Source organism: Calidris pugnax, unplaced genomic scaffold (genome assembly GCF_001431845.1).
Source record: "Calidris pugnax isolate Ruff unplaced genomic scaffold, ASM143184v1 scaffold71, whole genome shotgun sequence".
NCBI classification, from domain to species: Eukaryota; Metazoa; Chordata; class Aves; order Charadriiformes; family Scolopacidae; genus Calidris; species Calidris pugnax.
In genome coordinates this window covers 952,130-976,532 of record NW_015090882.1, presented here as the reverse complement: position 1 = coordinate 976,532, position 24,403 = coordinate 952,130, and the positions used below count along the sequence as shown (strand labels likewise).

Sequence of the window (24,403 nt, the reverse complement as noted above, 5' to 3'; positions counted from 1 at the left end):
GGCAGTGACTACAATAGGCCAGTACTGCTTAAAAGCCCCCCTGCCAAACAGCTGAAGAGAAGCAAGACAGCCTTTGGTGAGTCCATTGAGCTCCCCCTTCTTCCCCCCACCCCGTTATAACCAAACCTTGCACAGATGGCTGAGACTAAGGTCAGAGTACACGGCACCTGAAGCACTGTGTATGGGTTCCTACCGATAGGCAGGAGAAGGCACTCTGTGATGTGAACATGAAGGCCAGCTGGAGAGTGACGGTTCCCGTGCTCCTCATGCCCTTTTCCCACCACGTGAGGGAAGGGTTAGTAAACCTGTGATACCTGCAAGTGCATGACAGAGATGAACCGCTTTTCCAAGCTATTTTCTGAGACATATCCAAGGCAATTATGTAAATTCCAGGAGAAAATTACCCATGCTTTAGTTGGTTTTATGAGCTCCGTCTTAGGAAGAGCCAGAAGCTACCTCAGACCCATGTGTGTTCTTTATCTTCCTGTGAAAGAGGATGGTGCAAACAACACCTCATAGAGTCAGGGTTGGTGCCTAATTCAGTTACTTGTGATAAACAATATTTGAAGTTCCTGTAAGGATGTAGTTTAATTAATACCACTAATTTGATGCAAATACACTTCCTGAGATAGAGTGGCATTATCTTGACTAATAGTTGCTTCCGCGATATCCATTACGAAAAACAATGATTGTACTTGGGAAAGGCATTGTTAAGGATATATAATGTAATTAAAAGGAAGAACACAATTAAAAGAATATGTCCTTCTTTGAACTGATTGACTATTGAAGGGAAGGAATCCTCAAAAAGTTCAAACTATAGTTTGAAAAATCCAAATTCAGCTTGAGCACTTTTTTTTAAAAAAAGCCAGCTTTGTCATGATTTTTAAGAGCCTTATTTTTTGCAACTGTGCAACACCAGTAAAATGCAATTAAAGAGAAGTAGCAGAGGAAGAACTGAAATCTACCAGGAGCAAAATGATCGTCACCTTTTTGCAAGATTGTGGCTACGGAGCAAATATTCTCACTCTAGAGGTTGCCCTCTACAGCGTTCAGTACATGATTTCCAGTATTTCCATCTAACATTCTTCATGAAGCTATTTCATCGTTAACTCAACTGTTCGCTAGCTCAAATGTATCTTCACACATGCCCCAAATTTTTGAATCAGAATTCATAAAAAGTATTTCTTTTAACAGCTAAAAAAATTAAATAAACCTCAGCTGACTGTGAAAAAGTAAGTTTTGTATGTCTGGATTAAATTTAATTCTTGGGCTTGTATAATTTGGTACATAATGGAACCATGAAAGTTCCAATTTGACTCATTTAAAATAAAAATTTAGCTTGTCTTTTAATATAAATTGTTTTATAGTAGTAACATGGGAGAGCATTCTTTCTGGAAATGGAGGACAACAGAAGCTGAAAAATCAAGAATCAGTTTTAATTGAATGTTGCTGGTGATAGGATCACTGCCAATAAGCACCTCTGCGTGCACCGAGGCAAATTTCAAGACAAGTACTCACAAATAGAACAAGCTAAGCAATTGCTAATATACTCCAGTAGCAGACCATAAAATTGCAAAAGGTAGATTTAGATGATATTTCAGGAGATGGATAAGGGAGGATTATCTGGGAAGAGGGAATATGCATTAGTCAGTCTAGATGATACTCAAAAGTGTTTGCACCAAAACTTGGCATTCTTTTATATCCGGTGATAAAAGTTTCAGCATCTTTCATTCCTATGGTGGCTTTAGTAAACAGTGCTTGAGAAATTCATTTCACTACTCTTAACCATGCATTTTCAAGTAATTTGATTCAAAATAATATGAAATTAAGTTCCCAGCCAAGACAGCAAACTAGCAAATTGAGAAAGGTTGCCTGAGTCTTAACATACAACCATCTCTTTCTCCCAGTGCAAATCAACTGAAATAATGCATTTTTTACAGGGCGTAATGAAAATAAGAATTTAGCTCAAAAAGTGTTTTTGTTGCCTTCTTTAACACCATCTAAAAATATCTATTTTTTAGTCTTAGCAAATTTTGTGCAATTTTTCTCATAATAATTTTTACTTAAAGTTCCCTACAGCTCTGCAGTGGAATGCTAAAATGCTGGTACAACCTAGGAGTCCCTGACATTATCATTACTATTATTATTATTATTATTTTAAATAAACTTTCCTTATACAGTAGTTTTATATTCTTGAGACCATGAAATTGTACTTCTTGGAGTAAGCAGATTGATGCAATACTTTCAGTACTCAAGAGATCTATCTCCTTTTCCAAGACCTCTGTTCCAAGGCTAATCCAATATATCAGAAAAATAATAAAGACAAATGCTGGTGTGGAGTCATGACTGGAAATAATAATGACAAAAATTGCAAAATGCTGAATTTTCCCTGACCACATTAATCATGTTATTCATTGCATTATTCTTTAAATGATGTCAGCGGGGTGAAATCATACATTCTATTGAATTACAGGGAAAAATAAATTCATAAGCATTTTTTTTCTTTCTCTGTTTACAGAAGGAAAACATATACATAAATCAAACGTATCTTTCTATTCTTCAAAACTTTCAAGGGCTGAACATGTTTCTAAGACAATACAAGCTCAAGAAAAATTACTAAGTAAGTTCACAGAGAGCAACATTAAAAATATTCAGCATTATTGCTATATTAGCCCTGCAGCATTTCTTAGCGTGCTTCAACAAGAAAGAATCTAGAGGAATGACGTTCGAGGAGGCCAAGGTAGTGGAGTGAGAGGGGACCTGTCTGAAGAGACAACAGCTTTAAGTGGCTTTGTCTCTTCCTTTCTGCCTGAATTTTATGATGGCGTTTCACAGCATTTCACAGTTGTTGCCTCATAGGAGAGACCCAACAACAAGATGTAGGCTACCCGCATCCATAAGCCTAAATTCTCTTCGCCTGCTAAAAACAAAAGAGCACAAAATTGTCCCATTGCTTGTTTTCCCTGAATGGTATCTGGGCCCTGTCTGGGAAATTGGCAGCTGATGGGGACCAAGACCATGCTGGGAAACATGCTAACAAATAAACAGTGTGGATGGTCACAGGCCAGTGCATTAACATCTCTCCCAGCTCTATTTTAATTACTAAAAATAGTTGCAGGAGTTTATTTTAGGAGCTCTGTGTCCATGTTGTGTTGCAATTTAACAGCTTTGATCGTGGGGCCTCCCAATCCTGGAATAACTGCATGCTGCTGGTAAGGAGAAAACAGAGATGCCCACCAAATTCAAACAAAACACAGATATAAAATATTGGTGAATAGACATTGGTTTGATAGCTGCACTGATATAGCTTTTAAACATTTTTTTTTTCCTTTTGAAAGTCAGTTTGTCAATTTTCTACAATCCAACTTGCACTTTTCTAAGAGTCAAACATAGTGGCTCTCAGGCTTTTGCACAAGGAGTGGGACTCCAAGGACTCGTACTTCATATTTAGGACTACTTAAAGAATATTTTGTTTGAAATCCTCTGAATTTCATAAAAGACTCTGAATTAAGAAATTGTATTGATCATGTGCAGAGATGTAATAGAAAAAACTTTTTACTTAGCAAACTATACTATTTGCTAATCTGTGCAGAACAGGGAGAAATGAGGCCCTTTATTTTTAAAGTAACTTGATAAGGTAAGCATCAGAGTTAACAGGACTTGTAGAATATCACACCACTAGCCAAACCTCAAAATAACTAATTTTTCTTTTAATGCTGAAGAGAAATCATAATAGGAATACAGGGGCTCTTGGTACATAGATGGAAAATAAATACACATATGAAAATGTATGATATATTTGCAGTTCAGTTTTCCCCTTCAGAGAAGATCTTTTGTCCTTGGCTACAAAGTGACTTGACTCTTGATATTTAGAATCACAGAACCACAGCAGGGCAGGGACATCTTTCACTAGATCAGGTTCCTTAGAGCACTCACCAATGGGACATCTTTCACTAGATCAGGTTCCTTAAAGCACTCACCAATCTGGCCTTGAACACTCCCAATGATGGGGCATCCACAACTTCTCTGGGCAACCTGGTTCCATATCTCACCACCCTTATCATAAAGAATTTCTTCCTTGTGTCCAATCTAAATCTACCCGCTTTCACTTTAAGTTTCTACCTTTCTTATAAAACCCCTTTATATATTGAAAGGCCACAATAATGTCTGCCCGGAGCCTTCTTTTCCCAAGAGAATTTCTTCCTTGTGTCCAATCTAAATCTACCCGCTTTCACTTTAAGTTTCTACCTTTCTTATAAAACCCCTTTATATATTGAAAGGCCACAATAATGTCTGCCTGGAGCCTTCTTTTCCCAAGACTGAATAACCCCAGCTCTCTCAGCCTGTCCTTATAGGAGAGGTGCTCTAACCCTCTGATGATTTTTGTGACCCTCCTCTGGACCTAATTCAACAGGCTCGTATTTTTGTTGTGCTGGGATGCCAGGACTGGATGCGGTGGTCCAGGTCGTGTCTCATGAGATTTACTTGGTTTAAAATTATTAAGAAGTCAATAGACTTGGCTTTGGTGAACGAACCATATTAACATAAAAAATACAATAAAATGCTCTTCAGGAAGTCTGACTCATGACAATTTAACAACCATTGAGTAAATATGGCTTTTTCTCTTTCATCTGGGAGAAAGTTCCCTATTTACATGGAGGGCCAGAAAACATACAGTCTCTTTCCCTAAAAAACTCCCTTGCATGTATTTTTCAGCAAGACAAAGCTAAGTTTTCAAACAGAAAAGGTGTTACCACAGTAATAGGCCCTCTCTTTCCTCCCACATGTATCTCTTTCTCAAAATAAATAGATATATGGAGCTGGGGGAAAAAAAAAAAAATCACTGCTGTTCATTACGTAACTTTAAAATGTCCATATCTGAAATGCTGGCGTTTGAACCCATAATTTTTGTACACAGGTGCTAGAGGGAGGTGATGAGAGGTTGGATATGAGTGATACCAACCACAGCACCTGCTGGCTCTTAGAGCTGCCACAATACAGCAGAGCTACCTAAGAGTGCAGCAACCCCCAGTGAAATCAGCCACGGTAAGACATGGGAGCGTAATACAGAGTGAAACGGGTGGAGATGGAGGGGCTGTCCTGGCTCTGCTGACTCAGGGAAGGTTTGGGGGAGAGCTCTGAGCCTTCTTAGCAGAAAGTACGGAACTACATTCCCTTCTTTTTATTTATACTCCTGTGTAAAAGATTTCCTCAGCTGCTCATTACGTCATTGTTACATTCCCAGCATGAAGTTTTTGTGATAACCCTCGGGAGAAAAAAGATGTTGCCCTAGTTGTCTTTTGCCCAGTTAGTTTGGACACCTCATAGTACTGCATTGGGATGGGAATATTACTCAAAATAATGAAATATACATTAGTTCACTTTAAGGGCTACTTTAGCCATAACAATCACACAGGAGTTAATCCTTTTTAAAGATTTATTATTTTTGATTTGAAGACCTTACCTGTTCCTCACAAGAGAGAGGACCAAAAATGTTTAAAACTCATGTACCAAAGTTCTGAAACTCAGCATTTTTCATAACATAGTTTTCTGCCACTTGAAATGTTTCCTGAAGATGAGTAGACACACAAAAGATTCATTCCCTTGCATAAATGAGAAAGCTTGAGGGCTGGGGGAAATGGGACGGAGGGAGGGGAGAGAAATTTTATTTGTGATTTAGGGAGGTCTGACTTTAATCTTTATACAAGTGCCTGAAATAATTCTAGAATAGTTTATTAACATCACAGAGATACATGAATTTTCTCCCCTGTAGCAGGTACAGCAGCAGCTCTTACTGTACCTTCGATGTTGAAACTCAACAGCTGAGGCTGAAAATCTCCCTGTCTTATTTTCTCCACTAATACCAGTAGGGACTGTTATTCAGTAAATAGTTAGTCAGTAAAAGAATATTTTTTAAAGAAAATAATAGAGCGACACTTTTTGAAACCCAGTAATTAATGTCGTGAGTCCATCTGGATGTCTTAATCAGAATCCCATTTTTATTAGCATAAGCTGTTCTGGAAATAAATGGATATTTGTTTCTTTTCTTTCTCTTTTGCTTCAATTATTGTGCAAGAACAGTGCACACCAGTGAATACTGCAATGCAGAAGGATGAACAGTGCCCCCTAATTTTCTAGGGCTTTTGTAATTTGGATCCCATCCTGTTGAAGTCAGGAGACTATGTTTTGTAACTGTATAGCAGGTATGCAACCAAATGAATCAGCAAGAGAACACATATTAAGCTGAATAACACTTACACAATGTCGGATCCAGAGAAAGCATATAAACTACTTTAATCTGCCAAGAGACAGGCAGACATTAAAGAAAATTAAGTGAAAGTGCTATATTATATTTATGTAATAGTCGATATCATATTAATATTATTGTATTAAATTATTGCCATTCAGATACAGATTTACATGAATGAGTATGTATCATTAGCTCAGTTCTACAATTTACAATGCATAACCTTTCTTCTGCATTAGTCCCCGGAGATACTGATTGCCCATGCATTTTAAATTCAGGTCAGAGTGGCAGGTAGAGTGAGTGTTTCTCCAAAGAGAATATTCTCGAATATTTGTCTCAAGATGCTCCTCTAAAGAGAAATTTTTATTCAGTATTTTGTCATCTAAACTGGTAGGTTTCTAGCAACAAGATCTGTTTTACCTACATTAAACTATTAAATCATTTTTGATTTAGTTTATTTTAAATACCATTCACTAAAATCCAGTCTCAGCCACTCTGTGAATTTCATGACTTGGCTGGCTGGCAACACAGAGAAGAAAGAAGGGCTCCCTCTTCCAGGCTACTAAATAAGTTTACCCAGAATCACTTTATGGCCCCAGCATAGCAAAAGGCGCCTCTTTTCTGAACACAATATATATCTGAGCCATAACCAACCTCCCCAGCTGCTGGAAAATTGCTGCTCTTATAGGCACATTTTTGGTAAGGAGTCCAAGCTCATGGTTTGTGGAAGGGGTTGGTTCAGCTGCAGAGCTCCTTCAGCATCCTCAAAAAGGGCAGAGAGCGTGGTTCTTATAAGCAGGTCTCAGCACAGCTGAGAGGGATTTTCTAAATCCAACAGCTACATAAATGAACTCAACTGCTTTTTGGAAACTGTGTTAATTTAGGTGTAAAAGTCTATCTAGAGGTAACCAAAGAAATAACATGATCTAGATCCTTCTAGACATGTGAAAAGCTGACACATGATGTAAATAATTCCCCCCCACCCCCTAACTCCTACCTCATTTGGCCAAGCCATGCATTGCTCATTCCCAGAAGCCTTGATCAAAAAGATCTGGCCTTCTGAAGTTTGACTCTCATATTATAAATTTTGATGTGATTTCTACAAATGCTCAGTCTTAGAGAAGCATTATTAATAGTCTGTTCAGGATTTTTATTTGTCTCTTCAGTCAGTAAAAAGTTGACAGTTGCAGAGGGTTACTAAGAATAATATTGAATGCATTCCTTCCACGTGCTGCTTGCTGTGAAACATAGATCTGAAATCACAAACACACTTCCCACTCCTTCTCTTTCAACTTGGATGGCATTACTCCTGATTTACACTTGTAAGTAAAGAAAAACAGACTTTGTATAAACAGTGCTGCCAAATTCTTCACGCCAATTGACTTAATTCAGGACGGTTTAGGGCAATAAATAAGACAGGCTGTGTGTTCCCAGTGAACCATTCTTGTTTAAAAAGAGTGGATCATACAGTATCTTCTAAATAGAATAAGGAAAATAAAATAGTAGTAATTGGGGTTTTTTTTGTCTTTTTAAATACAGCAATGGGGAAAAAAGTCAAACCCATACTGTGTGAAAAATAAACATCAATAGCATTTGGAAGCGGTATTTTTTTTATTATTTTGATAATTATAATTCACTTTCTATGATCACCTCTTTCAAAGAGAGGAAACAAGTCTGACGAGTCTGCAGTCTGGATTCCTAATATTATTTTTTTTAATAAAACAATTTAAATTCTTTTTTTCAATTTTATTTAATAAATAAAGGGGAAGATTGCAAAATACAGAAGAGCCAAATAAGACCATAATAAAATGCTCAGATTTCTTAAAGACTTTTTCATTTTTCAAACGGCTCCATGAAATATGGAAAATACCTGTCTTCCAGTTGTGCTGCTTATCATGTTCGTTTGTATGAAAAACAAGTCAGTGCATAAACATCAGATATGTACTTAATAAGAGAAAAAAACATACAATTGTCTATGCCTGTAAAATTCATGATGCTCTATATGTAAAATAAGCTTATTTGCCTTTCTTGATGTTTTGGCACTAACTAGCTCAAACGTACCTTGCCTTAGAATACAACTCCAAGAACAAATGTAACCAACCCTTGAGCAGGGAGACTGATGCATTTTTTTTTCTAAATTGGGAAAGGAATACGTTGATAAGAAATTTATTAACTAATTCCTGATATTGGATAATTCCTGGTACTGGTGGCCTCATCTAACTTTCACTTCACCCTCTCCCTTTTCTCCTACCTACCAAAACCAACTCAAACAGAAATCACTTCAAGTTTTAAATTGCTACCCCAGAGACAGGTGCATGAAATCAAGTAAAAACGACCAATGTCCTTTAAAGAGAAGGTCAATATTTTATATCGGTACTTAGCAGCTCGTAATAATTAAATGAGTCTTATTTCAAGATGCTGGCTTAATGAGAATGTGCAAATTAACTGCCAGTTAGAGTGACATTCTCTCAGTGTTTTTATTACATCGACTCTTTACAGCTTGATATTTCTACTGTAAATTAACATTGAAGGTATTTTTTCAACAAAAGTTGACCCACTTTAATTTTCTAAACTTCAGGATGAAGAACTTCTGGCTAAAAACACTAGATTTTATTCTTCTTGTACTTCACTCCTTCAAGGAGCACCTTTATTCTCATGATGGACAAATACCTACTTTATATACATACCCAGATCTTCAGCTGGGCTAGATCCGTAGGGTGCAAAGTATCAACAACTACTTTAGAAGACTCGGGAGGGACAGAGCTTCGCTGTACATTTTTTGTGGAGGTTAACTTAAAGCGGTCTTCCTAAAGCATAATATTTACAAACCTCCTCCCCTACCCGCTAAAAATACTCTCTAACATCCAAAACTCACTCATTCTTCTACCTCGTCTTCTCTTCTAGAAAATCTGAGACAGAATTCTAAAGATAACAGGATAAATTCAATGGCATAGCTCCCATTTGCTTTAATCAGGCCTAAAATGTCATCCTTTTTGCCCACTTGCATACACACAAAAACAATTCCAACTTTTTGTAACAGTGTTGTTCATCTCTATAAAATAGCGAACATTTATAGAATAAAAAATGTATCTTCTAATATCTTTTACCTATGATAAAAAGGAGTTGATAAAGGAGGAAGCAAATCACTTTCAGTAGGCAAAACCTGAAATCTTGAGCATAACTAATGGTCTTGTTAAAAGAAAGATTTACTGCTTAGTAATCTCACAGAAAACAAAGTATCAAAGAAATTTTGCAGAAAATTCTGCACCTTGATTTGTCTTTTGAGTTACCTGAAATATTTTTAAACTGTAGCGCATGAGATGAATTTGTAAATATATCCCATGTTTCCACAATTCTTCTTTTTTCTTTTGTTAATAGCACTTTTGCAAACAGGATACTTCTCAGTTCATAGTCCATGTTTTATTCATCTTTGTTAAGTGGGAGCATTAAGTAAAAACCTCTTGATCTGTTCTGAATGTAATATTAGTAAAAGAAAAAACAACCTATGGCTTATATTGCACTACCATCTTTAATAGCCTGGTGATAAATAGCACACTAAATTCTGATTCAGAGCAAAAGAAAAAGGATTTTTCCAAGGCTGACTGCGAAGAAATGTCTATACTACAGTTACTGCATCCTATCAAAAGTGTTTTCTTCATCCTCTGCTGTTTTATGTTATTCCCAGCAATTCATCTCTTAAAAGTGTAATTAAAACGGTTGTATTTGTGAACCACAAATATCTAGTTTTTCTACTCAAATACGTCAGACTCAAAGCCCCTCAATCACTGCAACATCCCAAATTAATATTTCTCATTCTCCCATTGTCTTCTTCTTGGTAAAGCAAAGTGCATCATGCCTTTTAATAAAAATAAATGGATTCTAAATCTTTTGTGGCATTTCTAATCTAATGAAAGGACAAGGAAACAAATTGTCATGTTTCTTGTCATTTTCTAGTGAAGCCTTTGAAATAAACTTGTTCAGTGTAGACAGAGTAATGATGAAAAGCGTATAATGAAAACCTCAGCACTTTGACAGGTTTTCAAATACTCGCGTGGAAGCAAGAAAGGCAACTTCTACTATGACAGTGTTGGCGAGATCAAAAGACACATTAACAGTGCAGCAATACAAAAAAAAAAGCAGCGGAGGCAGTGGGTTAGGAAATAATGGAGGAGGCTGCTGCCCTGCTCTGCGCCAGGCACGCAGAGACAGATTGCCAACCGTGTAATCAAAGCTGCAGCACACTCTGAATAAAAATCCCAGTGATTACAGAAATATGCTCCACCTAATATTCAGGTGGGCCAGAGCATTTACTGCAGATGGCACTTTGATTTAAAACAGAAATCGTAAAGCAGAGACTTTTTCTTTTTTGTTGTTTTTTTTTTCCCCTCCCTCCCTCTCCTGTAAACAAACGGCACCCAGTGAAATGTATGTGCCTTGATGGGTAAATGACTCTATTCTACACCACAGACATAAATCAGCGCTGCAGAATTTATGATCGGTGGGACAGGCTGACACATTGTGGGGGAAGAAAAAAAAAAATCCTAATTTGAATTAATATGATTCCCCTGTTTCCCCTGCCCCCTCACCCTCCTAAAAGCAGGATGGATCATGTGGGCTTCAAAAGCCCAAGACAACAGGAACAGAGGTAGAATGTAAAAACGTGTAACTGGAAAAAAAAAGGAAAATTACCTGGAATATCTTGATGGAAGTAGAAGCAGTCTGCACTGTTGATGAAACGCTTTCTACTTGGTTTTATGTAGTTTTCATATAAAATAGAAGGCAAGAGGCAACAGTCACTAGTTGCAGCACGAGAAATTCTGCCGTGGCACAGGGATCCAACACGCAATGCACTGAGAGTGGCTGGGCACTGGAAAAGTTTTCCCAGAATAATATTTTTTTAAAACTCTTTTTTGGTCTGTGTTCAGACAAATTCATCTGTCAAAATTTGGCTGAATTTTGAATATTTCAAAATTCGAAGGAACATAAGCAACCTCCTGTAACTTTGAAGCTGTCCCTGCTTCGAGTAGAACGTTGGATTAGATGACATTGGGAGTTCCCTTCCAACCTGAACTGCTGTGTAATTTTTGTCATTCTGTGATCCCATTTTTCAGTTCTACTGGCTATACCTCAATGATTTTTCCCTATCTGATATTCCTAACCAAAGCACTTCCTTTTTTCTAAACTTCAACTTAAAGGTTTATTAACCCACCAACAAACTGTGCATGATTGCTATTTCTCTATTTGTTTGGTCCTTTGTTCACTGTTTGGTCAAAACATCAAGACTGTTCTTGTACCTTTTAAACTATTGAATTTTAGTTCTCTTTTCTCTCAGTTCATTAGTCCATTACCATTCACATAAGTTATTTTCCACTGCTGCATCTGATTCTCTGATTTTTTTCTAGAAACCGTTTTAACACTTTCATACAGTTACAGTGAAGTTCATATTATAGTATTTTTAGAAAATTTCCTATAACATTCCATGTGAATGTATAATTGTTCTCCTGGGTCTGTGGTTTCACAGAATGTACTAATATAGAACATTATAATTTTCTGTAGGGAAGCATTTCAATTTCGTTCACTCATCTTTTGAACTTATAGCAACGCTTATAAAAACAGCAAACACATTTGAACAGGATTTAATTCTTGCTGGGGAAAACACAACCTAACCAAAATCCTGGACCCACTAACGTTGAGAGATTTTCCACAGGATTTCTTTCTTGCATTAAGATGTTCATATCTAACACAGCAGTAAACTATGTGCATTTTATCTTTGGGCTGTGTCATTAAAAATCACATGAAGCCCAACCCGTCTCCTAGAAAATCTATCCATACCAAAAGGTTTTTCTGTGTATTTGTCTTGTGTTGAGGGACACCATGTCCCTCCTAGCTCCTTTCTTGTCTTTCTGAAGACACTGTTTCTCAGAGAACTCTTCCTAAAAATGAAAACATTCATCAATGGGAAGCAGTTTTCTAGGGACTTCTGAATGGAGTAATTTGCTGAATAAGGTTTTGATGTCCTTATACACACTAAATTCTGGGAAACTAGTCAATCCAGGTGTCATGATGTTTTCTGTTTCCCTATATGATTTTTTTTCTCAACCGTGCATTTATATTGATTTAATTCAGACTTTTACTTTTTAACATATTAAGTGCTGCCTCTTAACAGTTTCGGAAGTGAGAAAGCATTAAGTTAGAGCTTTTCTAATATACTGAAACACAGTATTTATTACCCTGCCACAAAATGTGAAAAGAGGTCACGGAAGCAATAGTTTTGTTGGAAGTAGGAGTGAGAATTGCTGAAAAAGTCAGAAATTCAGTTTAATGTTAGTAGAGTTTCCCTGAAAAACTTAGGAACCTGCTCACATTGTGTTATCTACTTAAACTCTTTCTTCCTACTCATTAAAAACTCACAGATGTTATTTCTGCTCTTTATCTTTATTCTTTATCTTTATTCTATATTTAGAATTCAATATTGCTTAGAAATGCGGGACTTGGTCTCAAACTCATAGCATTTCCTGTGAAGTACTGAGTTTTCTAAAATTCAGCTCCATTTGACTTAGGGGGAAATATTTTTTCTGCTCAACTCCCTCATTAAGTTACTGAAAATAGAAGGTTTAGTATCTCATAGTTAGATATGTGAGAAAAAAAAAAAAAGATACTACCTTGACATCTGCCCTGGTAGTAAAGCAGCATCAGAAGAAAGAAAGATAAAGATATAAGTGAAAAACAATATGGTGAGAACTCAAAAAGAGCTTCATACTTGCCTCAAAAGTATTCAAAGCTTCAAAAAGCTTCAAGCTTGCCTCAAAAGAGAGGCAAGCTTTTAATTCTTGTGCATAAAAGAAGATCTCATCTTCACGGTTGAGAGTACTGCAGTTGCTTTTTTCTTAGTAGCAGGATCCCACACCTGGTTTGAATATGTTCAAATTTACAGATTTTTTTTCTTCCAGACTACTTTGAAAGACTGGTGAACAGCAGTGGTTTCCTCCCCCTTGCTAATACACAAAGCATTACTATTATTTTTTCAAAATGTTGACCCCTGAACAGAGAGGAAATTTAACACAAGTTACTCTTACAGAGGTAAGAATGCCCTGGCCACCACTGGTGGAGGAAATCTGAGGTTTTCCTTTTCAATTAATATTTCATTAGCAATTTCTGTGCTTCGGTACCAATTTGCACATGAATGGATGTCATTCATAATTTAGGAAACCTAACACAAGCCTGCAAACCGTGGTGTGGCAAGAACAACATAAAGAGTTATGTACAAAGGGCACAAGGATGACATACTGACCGGGACAAGCTTCAAAAGCCCTACATATCCTTTTTATTTGAACTTACACATTGAGGATGTGTCTGATACTTGAGCTTTAATAGTAGTCCAAGTAATCTGATCTGTTTGCCACATGAGTGAACAGTGGTTGTCTTTCCAATGACCTGAGGAGAGATTTGGCTGAGGCTCTAAGTAAGAAGCTTCTGAATATGCTTTCTATCTGAAATGCAAGTCCCATTACTCGTTTGAAGGTGAGGGCTCAAAATAGAAAGTTATCTACCTTGATCGTCAAGGAACAACATGGTTTTTGTGATACTGCAAGCAACTTGGCCAAATGCTCTGGTTTCTTCCCTGAGGTCCTGGGCCACGTTTGCTGAACTTGACCACCAGCAGCATTGCTTGTCACCAAGAGTAGCCCTGCAGGATTTTGAAGTGCTTTTTTTCAGTTGTGTGCACTAAACACCGTTCCAGAAAATGGATTAAGAAATAATATCTGTGATTCATCTCTAGTGTTTATTTGCATAATGGCATGAAAATGGGAGGCAGCTTTGTAGGGGCTATTTGCTTTCAATTTAAATGAGAGTGCTTTAACACAACAGTTAAAATGAGTTGTTTCGATTTTTCCAATTGACTATTTTGAAGATGGGAGTTCAATGCATATGTAAAAAAACAAAAACAAAAACAAAACAACCAGTAAGCTTGCTTCTTTATGTCAAATATGGATTAACATTACAAGTATGAAGGATGCATCATTGCTCTCTAAGAGCTTTTCTTTCTCATTCAGGATTTTTTACCAAAACACAGAATTCCATTTTTTCAGATTGGCTGATTTGCTATAAAATAAAGTTATGTTTGACTGATTAACTCAAAGCTAGGAAACACTGAGGTTTTATGCAATGTTTTTGCCAGGGTGTTTTGCCAGAAAACTGAGAATCTTATTCTCAGCTTCGGGAAAGCAAGGCACCTTTTGATTTTAAACAACTACTACCAATGTGAGCTGATGTTAGTATTCTGAAAAAGTTTATACAACTCTACCGTGCTCCCAAGCGTCTTCCTTGTCAACAGTTTTTCTTGCCTTCAGCACCCTTGCTGGAATCTTTTCCCACCACCAAATGCATTAGGGAGAGTTCCAGCTTCATAGGAACCCTGAGTTTCTCCAAGATCTCCGCTAACAACCATTTGTTTGATTTGCCTTTTCTCTCCCCCTTCACTATCAGTATCGTGTTTCTTTAGAGTTGGATAATGAAAATACAGATATTGGAGGACTTAATGGTGATATTTTTCAGGTACAACACAAACATGTCATCCAACAGAGGAAGGAACTTTCACAGGAAAAAAAGAGACCAGAATCTCTCTCTCAAACCAACAAAAGCTTCTTTTCCCAGCTAGAACGCAAACTCTCTCTTAGAATGCCACGTACCCTTGGGAAAGAGAAGGTTTGGGTCAGGAGAGCCTAGCAACATGGTCTCATCCTTTGTAATGTTACGTGAAAGTGAAAATAATTCCAGTCACATACAAGCTCCCTCTCCCTCGATTGATTATGCCAATGATCATGTGAGAGAACAATGAGTTGAAAGATTATCTTTCGGTTGCTCACTCTCTGTATTTGTTTTCATAAAAGTCCCAAATAAACTAACACGTTAGTTTTGTTGATATCCCACATAACGACCTACTAAATTCCAGATTTAGTCCTCTTTATGCACATAAAAGTTTACCTAATGCCAATCTTATTGCTTGTAAATGAGTGAAACAAACTAAATATATTGTACTATTACTGCAAGACTAACAGTTTAGCCAAATTCCTACAGAAGTCATACATAACTATTTTCTGTGCTAGCCCCCCAGAAAAGGTTTAGTTCATATTTAATGTTTGCATTCTCTTAAGAATTTCTCTTTATGAAATACAATTCCTATTTCTATGTTATAACTTGTGGTCAACCATTGCGTGACCTGACAGTTCTTTCTGATGGACAATAGACTTGAGGGTCACCATACACCGATTTGCATGTACTGGTTTTCAGTGAAAATGTCTGAAAGCAGGCAACTCTTTTCTCTAACAAATCTCACAAATGTTCCATGCATTTTTTGAAATGAAAACAGACTAAGAATTTCAGCAAAAAGATTCCCCACACCCATTTAGCAGCACTATAAAAAAAAAAAAAGAAGTGCTTTTCAGATTGAAAGCTGAGCTTTTACCTTTTCTGTATAACCAGATGTTTAGGATGGTGGCCAGGGCTACAGGAGACACAGGATCAAGTTGGTATTTCACATGGGGTTGGGCAGAGTTTTTCATCCCATGCCATTCATTCCTAAAATCATATCTTTCTCAGCCCAGGCTCATACCCTAATCACCAGGCTGGAGAGTCTTTGTTGCCCATTAAACACAACACAGCTTTGAAACATTTTTGGCACAACAAAAGAAAGCACCAACAGTAATTTTCAGTAAGTTCCATATAGCTTTTTGCAAAAGCTGAGATTAGACTCTGAAAAGCAAAATCTATCATTTTTCCAATCACAGAGAAAATACTGTTCAGATTTTGACTGAGGGCTGCTGCAAATTTCTAGCTTGTTTGAAACTTGGTCAACAATGCACTCTCATAATAACTCATTGTAGTCTGCAGAAGGAAAACAAACAGCCCATTGGAAATCGAGCTAAAATAAAATTTCTGTCAACAGTGAACCTTCCTGTTTCAAAACAGTGATGAAACATTTAAATTCAGTGCTTAAACTTACTAAGCTGTAGTCTTCTGTATTCCTGATATATTTTGGCTGTATTTTTGTTGCTGTTGTTTTGAAACATTCTTCCTTTAAGCAAGTTTCAATAGGGAAGAAAAGCTCATTTCAAACAGCCTGTTAAATAGGCAAAGCAGGTACCCATCTATTCCCTCAAAGACGTATTATCAATGCCAACAATATTAAAATTAAAAGTAAACTCCAGACATCCATTTCCCTTGCTTGCTTTTTGTGTTCTTAGTGCTATCATATATATGTATTTTTTTTGGGTTCAATATCCCTACAAGGAGTGGAAAGGTTTTTGAAAGCATGGGAAGTGCTGGTACGATCCAGAGCACAGAAAATAACCCGTACACCATCCACATACATTGAGGGTCTGAGAAGATGAAGAGAACAGTTCTGCTTATCATCCTGCAGAATCAGGACTTACTCTTTCATCTTTTTTTTTCTAATTGACAAAAACTTTTCATTGGATGGATCTGTTCTATGTATGATTTGGAGACAGAGAGCATAACTTTTCTTCCTATTTATGTACTCTGCCATCTGACCATCTGAAGAAAAAGAACTCTAAATTCCCTCAATTATCTTATGTGTAGGTGTCACAATTAGAACACCTCTCCAGACTCCATATGACTATACCACTTAATATAGACTTTTTTATCACACATTTCAATAATAACTTGGAAATAGGTGCAACAATTGTATGTAACAATATTGTAAGTTGTACATTGCAGCTGACAGAACAGGAAAGGAACTCGAATATGGGATTTCAGTTTGCTTGCACTTTTTTGAAACACATATAACTCAGACGTTCTTACAAGTTGGCTATCCAAAGTCATGTTATTTGATCAGCTAACATTCACCAAAAATCTTCCTTGTCAGGAACTCAGCAACCTGCATGACATAGCAGTGATGATGCCAAACCACACTTTTATTTCCTTTATTCCATCTCCTTCAAGCAAACTAAGCAGAATTGCAGTCCCTGCTTCTATCTTTAAGGACTATTCTTTTTTCCCTGTTATCTGACAGTACTGGAAGAATTTCTTAACTTTTATTTTGAAATTACAGCCAGGTCTTTTCTGAAAAATCCCCATGTATGCTAAACTGTAAGCATGCAGATTTGTTACACTGGGGTCCTTGGAGTTCCCATAAGGACCAGAAGATACTTTTGCACATGAACAGAAAAATCAACAAACTACATTAATAAAATCCCTTTAGATTCAATTACTTCAGCTGCTTCTCCTACAAAATTCTACTGGTACTTCAAAAAAGAAATTGATGTGATCTGAACAAGAGCTAGGTATAAAAAAGGGAATAAAATAAAGAAAGTTAAAAATAGTAGAATTGGGAATTACAGGTTTACCCTGCCTCCAAATTTAGTTACAAATGAGATGTGATTTGATAATGAAAGACATTAACCAACGGGTAATATTCCAATGTTCAAATATTATATGCAACCAAGAACACATCCCACAGCAGAATAGAATAGTGTCAGTGTTGGCTGTCACACACACAGTTTTCTAACACTTATTGAAACTCACAGGTAACAAGAACCGGGGAGGGAGAGAGGAGTCGGACGTTACCTTCTCAATGCTACAACAGGAAAGGAAAAATAGATCACGCACTGATTGGTTTCATTTCAATTGTGATTTTGGTTTAGTGTCTTACAAATGTTGCAAAGGATCTTTGTCAAAAATTCAGTGTTGACCAATTTTTAATACTGTTACAGCTTTACTAGAGGAGTATGGTCCTTGAGTTACTCCAAAATAATAATAAATAAAAAAGGCAGGAAAATGTGCCAACATACGATGTTTTCAGACCTTCATCATTGAGAAAGCGCGTGTCAACATACCTTGTATTTACTGCTTTTGCCCCTCTCCTCTGCATTTTTGAGCAGCAAATTCTACACACACCCACCACATACCACCCCCACCACTACAGCGAAACCCAAAGGCTACGGCAGCTCTTTGCAGGCTGTGCTTTGAGCTATGACAAGCCTGGGGTATTTTAGGACTTGGGGTCAAGACCAGAGGCTTTAAAGTAAATCTAGGTTGGCTACACAGACTGAAAACAGACCGTGGCCAACTCCAGAGGACTCCTGGGAAGTTCCTGAGCATTTGCCTACAGCCGTTTTGTCCCACTGTGCTCCTATTTGCAATCAGGTTACTGACTGTAACGAAGGAAAAATTTCTTTTAATGTTTAACAGATGTTTTTTGTCTTTAGCATCATTAGTACCCCCAGGTACTAATTACGGAGATCTGTCTTGCAGTCTAAGACTTAAACATACTTAACACACTTTGCAGCCACAACACTTTATTTAGCAAAAGGTTAGATCTTGAACTCTGTTTCTGCACTGAGTAATCATTAAAACCATAAACTGTGAAGATTTTGGTTTTCTCATTGATGAGTCTTAATTTGTTTCCATCTAGGAGTCCTCAGATTGCCTTGCTTAGTACATATACCACATCACCATTTTTAGCAAAGCTATTTTCTACCACTTCTATTAAACATTTATGAGAATAGCAACCTATTGGATTTTTGTTTCCTTTATGTAAGAACAGATGCAGAGAGAGAAATAATTCACACTCGCTGGCCAGTGGCACCGCACGGCAGATCTCCCTCTATCTCCTCACAGCCACGGTGTAGGGACAATCCATTATTAGGACATGATATTTGAAAAGTAATTTCAATAGTGCAAATTATAAAAAAATAATTAAGAGATTAAGCCCACAAAGCCCAACCCTGAGCTGAAGTCCAAAGCTATTATTAAAGGAAAGCTGAGCGGAAAAGTTTTGCTTTATCCTATCTCCAGTGACAAAAATAGCTACTCTTCAATACTGATTTTATCTACAAAGGATAAAACAAGACCTAGATTACTTATTGCCTGTGGCATTGCTCCCAAAGTCTACCAGTGACAGCGGAACTCAAAACCGCACCTTAAAGTGAAAACATTTAACCAGGTAATCAACAAACCACACCAACTAAAGCCTCTCAGCTGCCTTGCCTACAAAATTCTACCAGCATTTTGGGAAGGAAATGAAGTGAATAATATAATGTGAACGAGACCTAAGCCTGAGACAAGGGAAAGAAATTAAAACAGAAAAAGTTACAAAAAAGTAGAAGGAGGAGTTAAAGGCTTATCCTACCACTAATGCTAAAAAAAATTAGTAGTGTTCCTAACAAATTCTCTGGTTCATCACAAGATTCCTTAATGCAAATTTCACAGACATGAATTCCATATTTAAAAAAAAAAAAACAAAAATCCTGCATTACAGTCAGTTCCTCTATATTTTCTCTGGTGAATGAGGAGTACCAATCTGAGACACTATGGGGAAGGCCTCATTCAGTCCATAAATAAAAAAAAACCTGCAATAACCAAACAAAAAGCAAATCTTGCTTTTTTATTTTTGCATTTAATGTGTCTGTTATTTTAGAGGGGGTTTTTCCTTTGGTTTTGGGAGGGGTTTTCTTCCCACCAGGCTGTGCTCAGAGTCTCCGCTGTGTCTAGATCCAGCAGGAAGGATGCCTCAGCCCTCCCCATCGCCGACGGGGTTTGTGCAAGGTCAGAAAATCTGTGCTCCAACCTTTGCGGAAAAAGTGCCGGAAGATTTTAAAAAGCAAACAAACAAGATGGTTCTGACACTTCAATGACTCTGCAGTTTCATATGGAAAATTTTAATTACTATCTAAAAGCTGGCAAAACATGTTTCCAGAATGGGCGATGTTACCCAGTTGCACCTGTCACCATTTATTGTATTTGGCATACTCTGAGGGGAACAGGCACAAACTGGATAAGCAGTTTGTCAAAGCATGTCTGCAAGAAGACATATTGTTGGATAGAAGAGTTTGTTCAATAATTCATGTCTATACTTTTTGAGGTAAATAAGGTATCCACAGTGAAATTCCAGTATTTGGAATTACTAGGGGTCTGCATTTTCTTTTTCCTTTACTTCAGTAGTTCACATTGGTGACAAAAAGGGTTATCTCTTAAACCATCCCCCAAAAGCAAGCAAATACACTTGCTTTACAAAATTAATTCTAAACAGAGCCTAGATCAACAGGGGCAGACAGTAAATCTATGACACTATTAAGTTACGACTACAGTAATTACGCTGATTATTTATTTTTTTTTAACCAATTGAGCCCTAACTCCAGAAATCAATATCAGAATCAGTTTTCATTTCATTTCTGAAGTTCTGGGTAAAGATTAGCTCTTTTGCTATAAACGCTTTATAAATGCTGCATTGCTATTTGTTCATAATTAGAGAATCAGCTTTTCAATGCAGACGGGCTCTGATCATGCCAGCAGAGCGGGTGCAGTTGCATGTGCTGCTGGATTGACTTCAGGGGAACTTTTCTTAAGAACAGGCAAATGTCTTTGCAAAATTTTTTACATTGGTGAGAAATTCAGACTCTTTGTGAGTGTGACCCGAGCAACACTCCCACAACAGGATCCACGAGTTCTTCTCACCATCCCTCCTCTCCGGTGACAGAGACAGCAGTACGGGATCCCTGGCTGTCCTAGGAGCAGCAGTAGGGTACCCAATTATTTTCTATCAACTACCCTGAAAATGCTGCAGTACTGGTAGAATTTCAATAGTATTTACTTGAGGGAGAGCACTAGTCCCATTGGTGGCTTTAAACTAAAAAGGAGACGGGGAAGCTCATCAGGGCTTTCAGGGTTTTCAGGTGTGTGCGGTCTCACGAGGACCTCACCATTTTCTCGTATATTTGTACTATATTTGTACTACCTTACCCTTGTTTCACATTCTTAAAATATTCCGCATAATCAAGCAAAAGAAGTATTTATATTTTTAGAGTATGCTGAAACTTAAATGGACATATTTGAATGACACATTATTGGTTGTTTTTTTTCCTTCATACCTCCCTCTGTTCCCTCCCTCCTTATCCCTTTTTCTTGTTGTTCTTTCCAAAATAATTTTCAGAAGTAGCTGTAACTCAGACCTTTACCTATGCCCCATTTCTGGGCTTAGCTGCAAATAGTGCTGATCACTAGAAGAGGCAAAGAACTGGATTTTAAAATTACCTTAAAAGATTTTGAATCCATTTATGTGAACTTTGATTCCAACCACTTACACAAAGTATTCGGAGTATTATTTCTAATAGTACCACACTTTCTACTGAAAATGCGTTCTGCAGAAGTATCCAGCAATGGTTTGCAGAAGCCAGCTCCACTGTAAATTGAAGCAGTGGAATGCAAGACAAGGGGCTCTAGCACTAGATCACAATCTCATTATTTATGGAGTCCCCTGTGATAATAGGGCCACTCTTCTCGGTGTCTGCTGAACCCACTTGTGAGCTTTGCTCAGTGCCACAAACTGCAGCCCCCTGTGAAAGACGAGCAGAACATACTTAATTCACAATACAAGTTTTCATCTGTCACCTTTAAATGCTCCTAATGAATTTTAGTTTTTCCCCTCTCCTGTTGAAATCGTAGAGCAAAGCAATCTGTCCTATCATTCCCCACAACTTCTTCATACTTCCATTTGGTGTGTATTTAATATTTATGTAGCTATGTCATGCATGATTTGAGTCAGTGGCTGCTGAAATGTTATATGGCTCATTGACATTATCAAACTGAGCAGATTCTCTGTTATCCTAAAACACACAGACACAAGAGACACGAGGTGCGTCTGTAAGTGCCAGATCCGGCTGTAGCAATCATATGAGGGCAACAAGACATTCACAAATAAAATTATTTTCAGAGTGTTATTCTAAAATGTTTTACTGGACAATAAAAAGATGCTGAAGGAAAAAAACATTTTATCAGTCTGAATGTTAACTCTGGAATATCTCTGTCGCCGTACTAATTTCTCCTTAGAAAATGTATAACTGTAATCCACTGTAGTATTTATCTAGTTGAATTTTTAAAAAAGAACCAGCCATGCAGAGCAAAGATTTCTTCCCTAAGAACATTACCCTGTTTTGGAGGCTCTATCTTGTTGAGAGACCATTTCCTTAATAAACCGAATTCTAACATTGTTCTGTTGTAATATCACTGTAAGTTATAGAACCTGGGTGCTGGGTTAAGTTGCTATTTTCAACCTGTATTAATGCTTCTGGTAGTTTACAAGATTCTCAGTGCTGCCTGGTAGTTTTGCCTCCCCAGTTTCTGTTACTGAGGTAATGTGATTTCTCTTTCCTGGCATACTAAAACATTTCTGAAAATTTGCTTCTTTGGGGTATCTCAAGAAGGAAAAATTAAAAAAATTTAAAAATGAAGCATCTGAAGTAATCTACCGCTTCAAAAATTCTTAGCTGTAACATATTGACGATCTAATATTTTTTAATACGTAATCAATGAGAATCCTTCTAGTAGCTGTTAAATTAGAGATCTCTTGAAATCACTTGGCATTAGTGGAACACTGAGTTTCTCTCAGACAGAAAATAGCCAGCATCATTAAGGATATAAATTTTCTTATTCTTTTCTCACAACATAATGGAATTCCACAATCAGAGGCAGGCATGCAGCTCCCATTGGAGTTGATAAACATCTGCCTTGAGCCCGGGGGTACTGATGGATTTTCCATGTTGGTGGCAGGCACAGGGATACTAAGAGCGACGCAAGTGCTGCTGGAACTCAGGGCACGTAAGGGGGAGTTATTTGGAACAGGTCACTGTTAAACTGTGTATATTAAAGCCTTCCCTCAGAAACACATCGTGCCCTTTTCAGGTACTAAGTACCAAGAAGCAAGAGAAAAGCAGCGGATCTTCTCGGGAAGTGATTTATGTTGGTAAATCTGGAATTTGGGGGAAAAAAAAAAAATAAAGCCTCAAAGGGCTCTGTTTTTTATCTTTCTCCAGCCTATGTTGGTCTTTAATTTTCATGTTCTTTATTGTTCCCAACATCCCAGTAATCCCCACGCTTCTCTCATTAAAATGTTTTCTCGTGCAGCATTTTTCAGCAAAACTATGGGACCCAGAAGTCTGCACTTGGTCCAGCACTTCTGTGGGACCCACCTGCTTCCAAGCTCTTCATCATCTCTTCTCCCTGCCCTGCCACCGAGCCCCAGATACACCAGGGTAACTCTTATGCCCCAACCGGGTCCATCTTGGTATCAACAGCTTTAGTAGAAAAATCTTCCTAATCAGAATGATTGTTACGGAGTTAAATGGGTTCCCTACTGTCTTCTCGCCCTGACTCAGTAGTCGTTGGCACAGCGAGCACCAATGCAGCCTATGAATCAGAAGATAAAATTGCCATAGAACAAAAATGCTGTTACATCTGAGAACCTCCTGTTCTGGTTCCTCTGGCAACTTCACTTCTGCTTCAGAAGCCTGACCTTGCACACTTGAAGGCAATGATATCTCCCTCCCTTGACTTGGCTGGCAGCAAGCAAGATAAAGCTCTCGTGAAGGTCGCTGTGCGCCAGTGTCACAGAGCTTAATAAACTTATTAAAGTTAATCCAGCAGTCAATAGATTTCTGGTGACACACTGCAGCTAAAAGAAAAGCTGTAGTGTGAGTTACGTAAACCTGCTTATTGGACATACCTTCCCCTAAAAGACTTGTTTATTTATTTATTTATGAGTACTGCTCCTTTCTTATTTAATTCAGTTACAAAGAGCAAAGAAATGGAATCAATGCCCAAGGTGTAAGACCAGGAACACGCGTGGGGGTTTATCAGTAAGGAGGAGCAATTTTAAATAACTTTTCTACAGTTTTAAAGAGTTCTTGAGAGAGTGGGTGAACACATAAAAATTTCAAAGGCAGTATTTTTAAAAAGATACTTTTAAAGTGCACACAAGTAACTCTTCTGAAATGAAAAACTGTATGTCAGCATAGGCTTACACTAACATCACCAAGTAAAAAAAAGCCCAAACACCCACCCCCCGATCCAACAGCTCCCCAAAAGAATAAAACAACCCAAAAAAGCAGTTTCTCCCTCTCTTGATTTCAGGCTAAGCAATATTACTTTCTAAAAAAATCTTCACTCAATTCAGCTGAAGCTTCTTGGGCACAAAGGTTTGATCCAGTACAACATGCAAAAACATTTTCATAAATAGCACTAAGTGAGTAGTCCAACTACAGCTGGCAGGAATCTGTATCCAGTCACATCTTTTACTGGATTATAGACCTAAACCATGCAGAAAAATGGAAAACTAGGGTATTTACTGTCACCAGCATGAAG

At 37.5% G+C, this 24,403-nt stretch overlaps 1 protein-coding gene across 1 annotated transcript in view; it reads right to left on the bottom strand.

The window, feature by feature from the left end:
* The window catches only part of CNTNAP2 (contactin associated protein-like 2), a 1,244,457-nt gene that overhangs the window by 1,139,837 nt on the left and 80,217 nt on the right, over positions 1 to 24,403 (bottom strand). The gene's annotated exons all lie outside the window — the stretch shown is intronic.